Source organism: Simochromis diagramma, unplaced genomic scaffold, assembly GCF_900408965.1.
Source record: "Simochromis diagramma unplaced genomic scaffold, fSimDia1.1 OVJJ01000685.1, whole genome shotgun sequence".
Taxonomy (NCBI): Eukaryota; Metazoa; Chordata; class Actinopteri; order Cichliformes; family Cichlidae; genus Simochromis; species Simochromis diagramma.
The window spans coordinates 250,214-263,987 of record NW_024387477.1 but is presented as its reverse complement, the minus strand read 5'-3'; the positions used below and the strand labels follow the sequence as shown (position 1 = coordinate 263,987).

Below are 13,774 nucleotides of genomic sequence, written 5' to 3'. Positions count from 1 at the left end.
GCACTCGGGGGACACAAAAGTCTCAAAAAGACTGATGACTCAATCTCCATAATAACCGTGACCCAATTTGCTTCCAATTCAATCAGCTTCTTACCTTCCAAGTCAGTCCAAAAAATAAAAATACCTTTTGTGCTTGAACAGGTTGTCACTTCTCAGCCAGTTTAGATTTAACTGTGACTCAGTGCTAACTACCAAACCAATTTCAAGGCAAAGCCAAGCAATTAGAATGAATGGATTATGTGCAAATGTTGCTTATTTTGACAAATACCTTTGTTTGAGGAAACCAACCCTGCTTGTTTTGGAGGTTTTTTCATGAAGGTTATTGTAGTTGAGAGGGCTAGTCATCATGAATTTATCCTCCGAAAATCTAATTTGGAGAATGCCTGAGCGACAGAATTCACAACAGTAATTCAAAACAGAACCTCGAGATGGTCCTTTTCGTGACTATATTTTGGTATATTTTTAGTAAATTTTGTGTGACTATACCTCTAAAACCTCTATTACTGATCTGCAGATGTCTACGAAACACTAACTTATAGTTGTTGTCTAAAAGAATTACAGAATTTAAAATATTAGAAACTTGCACCATTTGGTGCATTGGGCTACAAGCTGCTTCGGCCTCATCGCATGCGTAGATCATCGATGAAAGTCCTCTACCTCTGTTGTTCTCTGTTGTTCGGAGACTCCCTGGCGTCTTCCGTGGAGTGGGTTCCACGTGATGGCGATCTTGGGCAGTCAGTGCAGGAGTTGCCGTAGAATGTGATCTCCAAAGCGCATACGCCATTGAGTCACAATGTCAAGGAGGGGATTTTTGGCAGTCCAGCGGTGGATTTCGTCATTGGTGACATGGTCCAGGTAAGCAACCCACAGGATCCGTCTTAGCCATCGCTGTTAGGCCACACTGAGTGTTTTGGTGATTCTGGCTGATGTTCTCCACGCGTAGATGGCAGTGGGTATAATGATGGAGTTGAGCAGATGAATCTTCATCGCCAGGTCGATCTTTGGGCTCAACCAGATCGGCCAGAGCCGCTGGAATACCTCACAGGCTGTGTGTCACTGCAGACACGGCCCCAACCTGTCTGGACCAGCTCTTTATTAGAGGGAAGCAGGAGACTGACAGTGTTCCTCAACCAGGACAAAAACAGCATTGTTCCTCATGAATCTGAGATTCAACTGATCATCACTCCTCCCCAGTACCCTAGCATAAACCTTCCCAGGGATACTGAGGACTGTGATCCACACCACCCCAGTCTGCCAGTCCAAATGCACAGCCCCAGATGTGATACTGCAGAGGCATGTCAACACAGCTCTACAACATTGAAGGGGTTATGGAATTCATCATCCAACCCAGCGGCCCTTCCACTAAGGAGTTGTTTAACTACATCAGTGATCTTACACCCGGTCGTTCCCTCGTCCTGAGATTATGCTTCCTGTACAGACTTCTCTGAGGATTAAGGAGGTCAGCAGCACCCATATCGCACTATACTATATAAATCTGAGTGGACCACCACGTTCCCCTCCTGAGTCACCTGACGGTTTGCCTGAATCACTTTGAGACAGATCAAAAGTCTTCATCCATGGCACGCCCAGATTTTTGCTTCAGCCCGAGCAGCAGACCATAAAAGTTTTTATCTATTTATTTTAAATACAATCTTTGTCCAAATCTTTATGTAATAGTCTCTTTGGACACTGACTTAGATCAGAGGTTGATTATTTAATTGTTTTAGGTGTTCTTGGACATGAGTCTAAGTACATCTAATTTATTGTCTCAGCAGAAGCAGCCTACACTTTGCATATAGAATAAAATGCTACCGCAAATATTGATTTTTAAATAAGGTTTATTTGTATCTTTACATTATCTAAGAGGTGTAACATCACTTAATATAAATGACACAAAGGTAAACCTGTCACCAGTCCTAGCATCAGATCATAATAATTTAATCAAAGGCCTTGTTTGCCCAAGAGTCAGGGTATTCCTTTAATCAACTACACATTAAGCATACTGGCTTTCATCCAAGGTCTCTAATGGACAGGCAGTTGGCACCGTTTCATTGATCTGTGACAGCTGAGCTAATTTTTATTCCAGCAGAGGACAAGAATGGAAAAACAGATCTGAGTGCGAGGAAGCAATGTAAAGCTTTGGAAAAGTGAGCAGCAGGACTTGATATTGGCCAGCAAGACAAACGGACCCATAGTCAAAAAAGCTAACGATGGCAGTAATCTTTGTGCTCTTGAATGACAATAGAAATGACACTTTCGACCATCTAAACCTGACCAAAATGATCACACTGTTTGAAATCTGCCTTTTTCTTTTTTATTGATCATTTTTGTTAAACACCCACGAAGCTTGACATCCATCAGTTAGGCAGAAAGCAACCTTAGGCACTCAGCAAAGTCTTAACTCTATAGTCAAGGGAAGAAAATGGAAAATGCTGCAGCATAATCTCACTTTTTTTTAAAAATGTACATTATGCTTGAAAATAAGCTGTGAAACAACAAAAAAAGTCCCAAATCAAGCATATTGACAGAGACAGCTTTATTTACTAACCACACGATGGCCAAAGGTGTCCTTCCAACAGAATTAAAAAGCATCATGGCACACCATACTTCCTAGATGTCTGGTGTCAATTAAAAATGCTAAGCTACAGTTTTGCCTTGATATTTTTAGCACACTAGCAGTTTGGCACTGATGTTGCAGTATGAGTCTGCCAGTCCCAACATAACTATTGCAGTAATCACTGGACTGATTGCAGTATAACAACCTGAAACCAGGATCACTGTGATACAAATGTCTGCAGTACAATTCCACAATTACATTTACTGCTTGTTCATCATCTAATCATGATCCAGTGAGCCTATTGACAGCTGTCTCAGGTGATAGGTAGGTAGTCTTAGCTTTTTAAGAAGGTATTTAAAACCACAGATTTATTTTTTTAAATAATATGAGACAATGTTAGAGCTATATGAAGTATAGCACCAACAGACATTTAAATACATGAATAAATTGTCTTAATGTGTTACGCCTTCAAATTCACATCAAATCTTCTTCCTTTAGCACAATTTCCTTAATTTTTCTTGTCCTGACCCTTTACCTGTAACATTATGGCTAAGGTCACAACACCCTAGGATTGAACATTAAAGTATCTTAGATAAAGACTTTATTCGTGGCCCTTCAGTACGTATATAGCCCTACAAGCCCCTCGTTGATGACAGCAGATAGAGACATCTTGTCAATTCCCAGCTAGATTTCCACCTTTTCTTCCTTAACCCCAAACCAACCTGAGAACTCTCGCAATTGGTGCTCTCTGTATTTAGAAAACGACAGAGGGCAAACAATAAGCCAGCTGTCTCTCAATACATTATAAAAGGACAGAAGCCAGCACTAATTGGTTTTCATTTTGATCTCGGCGGCCTTTGAGTAAGTCTCCCACCCTCCGATAATGGAATGGCCCTGACCACTTTAATTACCATTGACTGTAGAGAGCTGGAGAGAGGGTGAGAGCTGGAATAAAAGATTGCATGATGGGACAAAAATCCAGTGGCTGGAGGCGCAGTAAAGGACAGAGAAAGAGAGTCAAGGAGGAGTTTATGCAGTAGGTGCCAGAACTGGTTCAGTGTGAGTGACCATGATCATTGTTTTCCAATGTCTACCATATTACGTACATTGGTTCCAAGGTTTCTATGATTGAAAATTCTAAACGGGCTATTTTTGATAAGGCCAAGTTCAACTTTTGATCCATATTCAGACTGTTAACAGATTTGTTCAGTGAGCTCTGAATTTTGTGCTCTGTGATTTACTCAGTCAATTAAATAATCTAAAATAAAAAGTCCAGATTTCACATCCTGAGCAGGTGAGCTGGACTCAGACATGGGACCTGTAAATAACAAAAACAACACAAATTTCAGTCAAATGTTAATCCAGAGGGAGGGACTGTGCAGGGGCAGAAATCCATATATCCAACCTGAAAAATGACACAACTCACAACACAGGAGCACCCTTGGTCACCATTCACCAGGACTGAACACCAGGGAAGACCTGTCCATAGTGAAACACACTGCCAGAAATCACAAGAAACACGGTCAGATGTCACTGGGCTGAGCAGGCATTTCAACAAGGAAGGTCCAGCAATGATTGGCTGTCAACCACCGCCTTAAGAAGGAGATGGTGATTGCTCATCAGATGCATGTGGGTGATCATCCGCATCGCCCTGTCCACGATCATCTCACACATGCACACAGAGGGAAATCTTACAAATATGGTATCTAACCAGATTCTTACTCTGGATGGCATTACCTTGGCCTCCAGTAACACTGTGAGGAACCTTGGAGTCATTTTTGACCAGGACATCTCCTTCAACGCACATATTAAACAAATATGTAAGACTGCTTTCTTCCATTTGTGCAACATCTTGAAAATTAAAAATATCCTGTCTCAGAGTGACGCTGAAAAACTAATTCATGCATTTATTACTTCCAGGCTGGACTACTGTAATTCATTATTATCAGGAAGTCCTAAAAACTCCCTGAAAAGCCTGACAGACACTGTCTCTACTTTTAAGATTAGGCTTTCCTTTTTGCTAAAGCATATAGTTAGGGCTGGACCAGGTGACCCTGAATTCTCCCTTAGTTATGCTGCTGTAGGCTGCTGGGGGATTCCCACGATGCACTGGGTGTTTCTTCTTCACACACTATGTTTTAATAGACCTCTCTGCATTGAATCATATCTGTTATTAATCTCTGTCTCTCTTCCACAGCATGTCTTTATCCTGTCTTCCTTCTCTCACCCCAACCAATCACAGCAGATGGCCCCGCCCCTCCCTGAGCCTGGTTCTTCTGGAGGTTTCTTCCTGTTAAAAGGGAGTTTTTCCTTCCCACTGTCACCAAAGTGCTTGCTTATAGGGGGTCATATGATTGTTGGGTTTTTCTCTGTATCTATTATTGTAGGGTCTACCTTACAATGTAAAGCACGTGAGGCGACTGTTGTTGTGATTCTGCACTGTATAAATTAAGTTAAATTGAATCAGCAACAGATTTGCTTTTCTCTCCTCTTTTTTCCACCTTTGTCATTTTACTACAGTGACCAGTGAGATTATGCTGGAAGATGACAGTTCAGTTCAGTTACCTCAGTCCAAATCATAAGGTCCCAAACGAAAGAACAAATGGCAATAAAAAATATTACAAAAATGAAAGCCTTCAAGTCAACTTTTTCCAGAACATCAGCACTTAATTCACACTGGTCATAGATGCTTACCAAGAGCTCGTAAAGGTTTTCTTGTCCCTGAGGTGATTTGAATGTGTTCAGCCTTTTAGTTCAAGTACAAACAAATCACCAGATTTTGAGTTACAGTAGACTAATTTGCATTTTTCAGCACCATGTGTCAATCAGCAACATGCTGCTGTCATCTCCAATCGACCCCATGGTGATGTGAAGAAGAAAATAAACACAAGAGCTTCAAGTTGCTTAAATCCATGACAGTCACACCCACTCGTCTTATAAAAAACACTGAGTAGGTGGATTCAGGTAAATGTTACAATCTATTTAATTTAATTCCTTTAAATCGTGACACGATGTTGTACGCGGGAGTAAGAGGTCTGTACTATACATGGTCTAATTTGAACACTTATCCAAACTTTGAAAAGAGGCAAAGTACTCAACAAGTTTCAAGTCCATCACTGAGGTAAGCCAGAGTGATAAGTGCTTAAGAAAACAGATACATGCATTACATTTAACTGTTTCATTACTACAGCAACTAAATGCTTTCATATTTAAATGTTAAATTTATTATTGTCTTGGCATGCCACTTTTTTATTGTCTCATCGCTCACTAAAATAACTCTAGAAATACTGGAGGACAAGACCAAGCTGAAAGATAAACACAATTTGGGACCAAGGTGTAATGCCATCAAAGTTTTTATGGGAAGAGCTCACCTCTGGGTTTGGCCAATTCCTTTTAGCTCCCAAATGAGTGCCAATTAACAGTGGAAGTCCAAAGAAATGACCCCTAAACAAACCCTTCTTCAATTTCCTTCAACAAGGCTAGAGGAGTCAGCCTTAAACATTACTAAGTGATGTTCTGCATTTCATTACCAACCCTCCAGTCAATAAATAATAATAATAATTCACAATAAAATTCACTACATGCTGAACATTTTACAAGGCAGTACATATTTACATATTCCCACAGATATCTGAAAAAAAATCATGTAATGAAATTCAAAGTCTGTAAACTGGTTGATTGTCTCTTTCTGGCCACTTCCCCATTTCAGGTTTGCCTGACAGGCCTGATCGCACACACGCAGGTTTTTGTGTCTTAACTACTCAAACATCAGTGGTAACTCTCTGATAAAGCTATTCTCTTGATCAGCCCTCATTACTTTCTTTGGTTAGAATTAAACATGTTCATTAATTTGTTTGCCTCTGGATGCTGAGCTTGCAGAGACACTTGTCTTTTCATTCACCAATTTACTGTTTTGGGGAGTAAAACGATGAGATAATCAGGATAGCTCGTCTGACAAGCATGATAGCTTCATTATCAAATCCAATTTATTCCAGTTAGAATAATGGTGTTTTCACACACAGCACATTTGGTCTCTAAGTTATGTTTTCTTGTGATAGTCTTATGATGAATTTGTGCTAGTGGGGCAGTTAGCAAATGAAATGTGAAACAAACTAAACTCATGGACCAAGACTGTTTGAAAGCATTGTCAATGACCCCTTTGTTAGGTACACCAGTTCAATGGTTTGTGTTAACACGTATCTAATCAACCAGTCACATGACAGCAACTCAAAGCACTTGGGCACGTAGACAGTCAAGACAACTATTGAAGTTCAAATAAATCATCAAAATGTAAAAGAAAGGTGATTTATGTAATTCTGAACATGTCACAGTCGCTGGTTGGTCTGAGTCTGAGAATTTCCAAAATTGCTGATCTGTTGGGATTTTCCTGCATAACCATCTGTAATTATGGAGAATGGTCAGAAAACAAGAAAATGCAGTAAATATCATTCACGTTCCAGTGATGCATCAGAGAACAACTAGAGTTTCAGTGCCTTGCACATGGATACTTTGTACACAGACTGATGCAGCCAGTAAATGATCTACGAACCTTCTGATTAGTCGATGACCTGCTCTACCTCCTGAGGTATAGTCATCCCAGTTCATGTGTGAGGAAAATGACCAGATTATTTTGAGCTGATAGGAAGACAACATTAACTCAAATAGCCACTTGTTACTGTTGTAGAAGGCCATTTATGAATACACAACACATCGGATCTTAAAGCAGAGGGGGCACAGCAGTAGAAGTTCACACTGAGTACTGCTCATGTCAGCTAACAACTAGAAACCAAATATTTGCACAGGCTCATAGAAATTGGAAAACATAAGACTGGAAAAAACTGGCTTGACTGATGAGCCTCGATTTCTGCTGAAACATTTGGACGGTTGGGCTGGAATTTGGCATAAACAACATGAAAGAATAGATCCATTATGCCTTGCATCAGCAGTTCGGACTGGTGCTGGTGATGTAGGTGATATTTCCTTTGCACATTTTGGGCCCCTCAGTCTCAACTGAGCATGGTTTAAATGACACAATAAGATTGAGTATTCTTGCTTAGCATGTCCATCCCTTTATCACCACATTGTACCCATTTTCTGATTACTGCCTCCAGCAGACTAACACACTATGTCACAAAGCTCAAATCAAAATGACCTCAAAGTGGTTTCATGAACATGGCAGTGAATTCACAGTAGCCTCCACAATCACAAGATCTCAATCCAATAGAGCAGGGGTGTCAAACTCAAATACACAGTGGGCCAAAATTCAAAATGGAACAAAGTCGCGGGCTAACATCAATATTTATTGAAAAAAAAAAATCTTCCTCCAGATATAAGAATGAATCTTTTCTTATGGACTCAAACAAGTTTAGCTGAAAAACTGAATATGGAACAAGCAAAGCTTAATACTAAACAATATATATATTAGCTGTATAATATCAGTAGGCCTGCTCTAATAGTAATTTCCCAGATAGCAAGGAAACATTGAAACAATGTTGAGTCAATATCAGGCTGTGTCATTGAATCAACGTTGAAGTGTGACGTTGACCTAACGTCACTCTTGCACCCTTCTTTAACGTTGAAACAACGTCAGGTTTTGATGTTGAATCAATGTTGAAACCTGACATTGATTCAACGTTATATTTTCTAATACTTTGACATTGAAACAATGTCAGATTCTGATATTGAAACACTGTTGAGCTATGGTGTTGATTTTCCACCTCTTTCGCACAGTTGCTTTTTATTAAAACAACAGTTAAATTATGACTGGAAATCTACCTTTCTTTATAGGTATTTTAACCAATACTAAACTACTGCATGTTTCCATCAATACTTCAACCACCTAAACACATAATTGTACTTATTCCTCAAATTGGACACCCTTTAAAAAAAAAACCCAAATGTCTCACAATGTATCATGTCAATATTAATATCCTAAAATAAGAAAGCATTGCATGTGATGTAACAGAGAAAAAACTAAACAAAAAAAGGTCAATAGGCATGTTTCGTTTGCTAAATACTTTATTAAAAGACAGTTTCCTATTTACATTTATATGTTTCACAGAAGTTTGTAATTTTTTACTCTGGGATGGGGATGCATGATGTGCGTCCTGCACCACCCAAACGATCTGGGGCGTATCGGAGCCATTTCTGCACTGCTTGTGCAAAGACAAAGTCGGACATAGAGTTTGCCCCTAACTGCTGCGTCAGGCCATCTAGGACAAAAATACACACACACACACACACACACACACACACACACACACACACACACACAAAAAAAAAGTGAATTAGAGCACATGAATAAGCTCTTGTTAACTGTCTTTAAAACAAAATAAACATGGGGTCCTCGGGCTGTACAAACTACAACCCGAGGACTAAACAAGCCAAAGACCAAAGACTCCATCTCCAGATTAACCGGACATGAAAGTCTTGTTATTAAGAAGTATAGCAAGTATAACAAATATAGCAAAAAAACGGTAAAACTTACCAAATATGCATTTGCAGAGCGCTGTATCTTTAAATGCCCTTTTTTGCTTTGTCTGGTCCTTGGTTTTTTTCCCTGCCCAGTTTAGTACCGAGGCCAGCTCGTTTGTAATGGCATAAGCCATTACACGGCAGACTCGCACCTCCAGTGTGGTCACATTTTAAGAGATAGAATTAGCGTGTCTTATGTCTTTAATGTGTATGCAAGTGCTTGTGTGTTTAATCAACAGGCCGTTGTTATGTATTTAAATCACATCTGACAGCTATTACACTTTATAGTTACAAAGTGTAGATAACCTTTATATACTTACCATTGCCTTATTTGCCTCTTGTGATTGAAGAGCTGCCTCTGCATTGTTTAGCTCCTCAACGTTGTGCAAGGGCAAATCCAGAGGCAGTACCCCAGCATCTACCGATTCATTGCAGCCGGTATTGCGGATGGCTCTGACCTCCTCACGGAGTTCGTTAACAGCTCTCGTCAGGTCTGGCAGAAAAAGATAATTTTTTTTTAAGTATTTAAGAATACAGACAACTTGTCAAAAGTTTCCTTGTGTCACACACAGATATGTACAAAGACACTAGACAGTATTTTATTACCTGGTATTTTCACTCGAGGGGCCTGGGGAAACCGTTTTTTTATGGGCTGCTCATCCTCTGAGTCACTATATGTGTACAGGGGATTTGGTCTAAAGAAAAAAAGTTGAAAACGGTCATAAGTAATTCCAAATGTGCTTTTGGAATATTATTTCCTAAAGTTACAGTTTCTTAGCAATCAAAGATATGTTTGTGAAATAAAAAAAGCTTTACTTGTGCTTTCTTTTATGACTGGTCTGAGTTTCAGCTTCGGACTGAAGGTCAGACGTATCACAGTGTTCACTTAGATATTTCTGAAGACTGCGTTCTGCTTCGTGAAATGTGTCTGGAAGTACAAACACAATGTATGGCCAGACATGAATTAGGACACGAAAAACTTGTTATTGTTACATTTATACAACACCAATCCAGATGATACCCACCATGGCTTATTAGAAGTCGGACTGGTGCATAGGTGAGCCATGTTGCACCAGGATGAACTCTCCTCTTTACTGTGGCGTGGATCCTGAATGTGTCTCACGGAGGATATGGAGGCCATGACAATTTCTCCCCATTTTTCCATGAACTAGGGACTATTTCTGTACCACCAGTGCTGAACTGCACAATGCACCAGTCTTTCATTTTTATCTTTTTTTTAAAATTTGGAGTCCTTTTTTGCCCTGTCTAGGATAAACAGGAAACAGATAATTACAATATATTTCATAGTCACTACAAAACTTGATCTATTGATTGAACTAAATAATAAATAATAGCTTAAAATGTATATAGGCAACAATTACAAGCAAACCCGATAAAACAAACTCTTTTTTTTTTTTAACATACAACTGCGTGTGTATATGTAAGCATTTAAACACTGAAGATAATAAAATTAACAGTATTTTGTCTAAGTCTGCCATTGTAGGAATTCATGGCACCGAGACAAAAACTTGCAGACAAACTACAAAAATAGGCGCACACCTTTGACGCTGCGTTTTCTCTGTCTTCCTCGTCCGCACGTAAATGCTAAAACGGAGTTTTCGAAAATATCCGCCCTGGCAGGCGTCTTTAAAAATCTCAGTTTTCAGTTAACGAAAACGCAGTTTACGTGTGGACAAAAGGTGCAAACGTAAGTTAGGTGAGCGTGCAACGTAAAGTTTGAATTGAGTGCGAATCGAAGCGGGTGCTCTCCAATCATTAAAAGTAACAAAGTCATTGAACACATTTATACAGTTACCTTTACGTTTATCAATCATATATCACAGATTTACAATTTTTTGTAGTACTATGCTAAAAAGCAACTACAGAGTGAAAGTCTGGGTCAAGCGCCGAGGCGACGGCAAGAACAAAGGAACCCTCGAAGCGTTAAAGCTAGTTTTGTAAGAGAATATAACAGAAAAGTATGAAACGAAAATGTTTTCTTTGTTGATAGACTTTGTTCGCAGTGCAGTTTACTTGTTGCCGGATTGTAAGATGAAAGTAGACACAATTTCGGGCTCCCACATTTTATCCGAAACTTTACATTAACAAGTTTGTTTGTTTTTTTGTTTTTTTTACTGTTATTCAAATGCAACCATGGAAATAACGAATAGAACAAAATTCATTCATTCTTACCTTATACTAATCGTGGTGCAGGCCAGTGCAGTGCATGAACTGATGCCTTCTCCGGTTAATTCCGCTGAGAGTAAATCTAATGTCCCGCTCTACTGTACAAGACAATGGTTACCTGGAGGGATGTACCAATGTGATAGGGGTGCTGCGGAATAGTCCAAGTGGTAGCAGCTTTAATTTCCCGCTCAACCATAAATTGATGATTTTTCAACGTGATTGTTGTCACCTTGTCAACTATAAATAGATCAACAATCAACGATGACAGAACAACAGTGAATCAAAGTTATTTCAATGTCAGTGTCAGGTTTCATCAGTATTTCAATGTTGTTTCAACATTGGTTTTGTGTTGACATTTCAATCCTGACGATTCTGATGGTTCAGATGGAAAATCAACATCTGTTCAATGTCTCCTTGCTATCTGGGTTGGTATGGCTTCGCGGGCCAAATGTAATTAGGCTGCGGGCCAAATTTGGCCCGCGGGCCAGAGTTTGACACCTATGCAATAGAGCATCTTTGTGATATGGCAGAAGGGAAGATTCAGATATAGCCTGGGCAGCTGACAAGTCTGCCTCAACTATGTAATGCTGTCATGTCAGTATGGACCAAATGTCTGAGGAATGTTTCCAGCACTTTTTTGCAGTTATGCCAAAAAAGAATTAAAGCAGTCCTTAATGCAAAAAGATTATCCAACCCAGTACCAGTAATGTGTAACAAATGAAGTCTCCTGAAAGTGTACAGTCATATTCTAACGGTGTGTTCACACCGAACGCGATAGAGGTGGCCAGAGCGTCAGGTTTACATGTAAAGTCAATGGAAAAGTGCGATGACCCGCGATTGCGGCTCCTGCGAAAATTCGGAAGCAGATTTGCATCGCGAAAACGCCAAAACGTCTGAAATGCGCGTCAGTCTAGCGCGTTTGGAGCATTTGACTCGCGAAAAAAACCACGCGCGTGAGTTTTTGTGTTGCATTTTGTGCATACGAGCTTTACCCGTCTACCGCTCGAGTTGGAAAAATCTAAACTCCAGCGTCAAATCGCGCCGCGACAACCAATCAGGAGCCTGGTGACATGGCTGTGACCTAGGTCAAAGGGGCAGATCCAGCCAAAGCCCTTCCTTCTTCAATGGAAGGAAGGCTAATCAACGCTGTAGCAAAGAACCTGGAGCTGTACGACACCAGCTGCTTTCGGTACCGAGACGGGAATATGAAGGACCGAGCTTGGAGGAAGATATGTAAAGAGATCGGGCAACCTGGTAAGTTCATTCATTTCTCTTTTGAAAGTTTTCGCTGACCCAGGGAAGCCGCACAAAAGTTAGCAAGCCACCGCTATTTTCCCCACTGACGTACAAATACCGTTCTGCTTTTATGCATGTTGTCATATAGGAATATATTTTGTTTATTAATAAACAGCACACAGTGGTCCCACTGTTCATCCGTCACTGCTTCGCTTTTTCGCTGATTTTCTTTTTCTTTTTTTTGCACCGTACAGCATTGCATTCTGCAGCCTGATTGACAAATCTGCTCCGTGTCGTGTCACCTGCGCTTGCCAAATTTATCATGTTTGGTTTTGATAACCATCATGTCCAATAGAAAAAACAGCACAAAAATACCCATAACTATGACCCTCATTCGGAAATAGACACCTGCACCGCGAGGGAAAAAGGCGCATGAAAGTGGCAGGCAGATGAAGACAAACCGCGGCATAATAATACTTTTACGTTTTGCAATCTACAAAGGTTTGCACTTTGAGAATCAATTGTGAGAACTGTGACCAATGTTCATGTGTGTGGGGAAAACAGTGTATAAAGTGCGTGGCCAGGGGCTAGTTATTCTGAGAACCCCTGCTGCAATAAATGTGGGACCACTGTATATACTTTCTCTGATTATATTCAACATGTTAACATTTAATACTGTATTGATAGAGCCAACTGATTCTGCAGCAGAGCATCCCCTGTTGCTTCTCCTGGCTCCCCAGTCCCTGGGCTCCTGCTGCTGCACCCACAGGTATGTACAGCAGCACTGATACCTTTTTAGTCGGTGGGATTCCCTTGTGATCACCTTTACTAAATATCTACAACCAATCTGATTATATCCTGTTTTTGTTTTGTTTTTTTCGATGTTGAAATTAAAATCTAGTAGCAGTCTTCTCATTTCTTTGTGTTTTGTGCTGTTTTACAGGCCCACAGAGGAGGACGGCTCCGAGGCAGATGAGGGACGGGTCCCAGGACGGTCCATCGGCGGTGGAGCTGGCCATCCTGGTGTCCCTGAAGAGTCCACACCAGTCTCCAATGGAGCATTTCCTCCTCGGCCTTGTTCCTGCTCTGGAGAGCAGCTGGTCCTTTTTATTCCTGTCTCTCTGTAAATACTTATATTTTATAAATTTATGTTTAATGTTTTTCTGTTTGAGAATTTTAATATTATTTCAAATAAATTTTTATAATGACTAATGTCTCAGTTCTACTACACAGCAAATGTTGGCACACGACTTGACACATGTAGAATTTATTTCATATTATACTAATGACAAAATATACTAATACAGTGAGATGCAAAAG

The 13,774-nt window shown here is 40.1% G+C and overlaps 1 long non-coding RNA gene across 1 annotated transcript; it reads right to left on the bottom strand.

Annotated features, from left to right (window-relative positions):
• Positions 1–8,561: 8,561 nt before the first annotated feature.
• LOC120724401 lies at positions 8,562–10,252 on the bottom strand. The gene is made up of 5 exons (XR_005693910.1): positions 10,057–10,252; positions 9,848–9,959; positions 9,638–9,726; positions 9,352–9,524; positions 8,562–8,769 (listed from the first exon to the last, which is right to left on the bottom strand). It is a non-coding gene; the product is annotated as an uncharacterized LOC120724401 (long non-coding RNA).
• Positions 10,253–13,774: the final 3,522 nt, after the last annotated feature.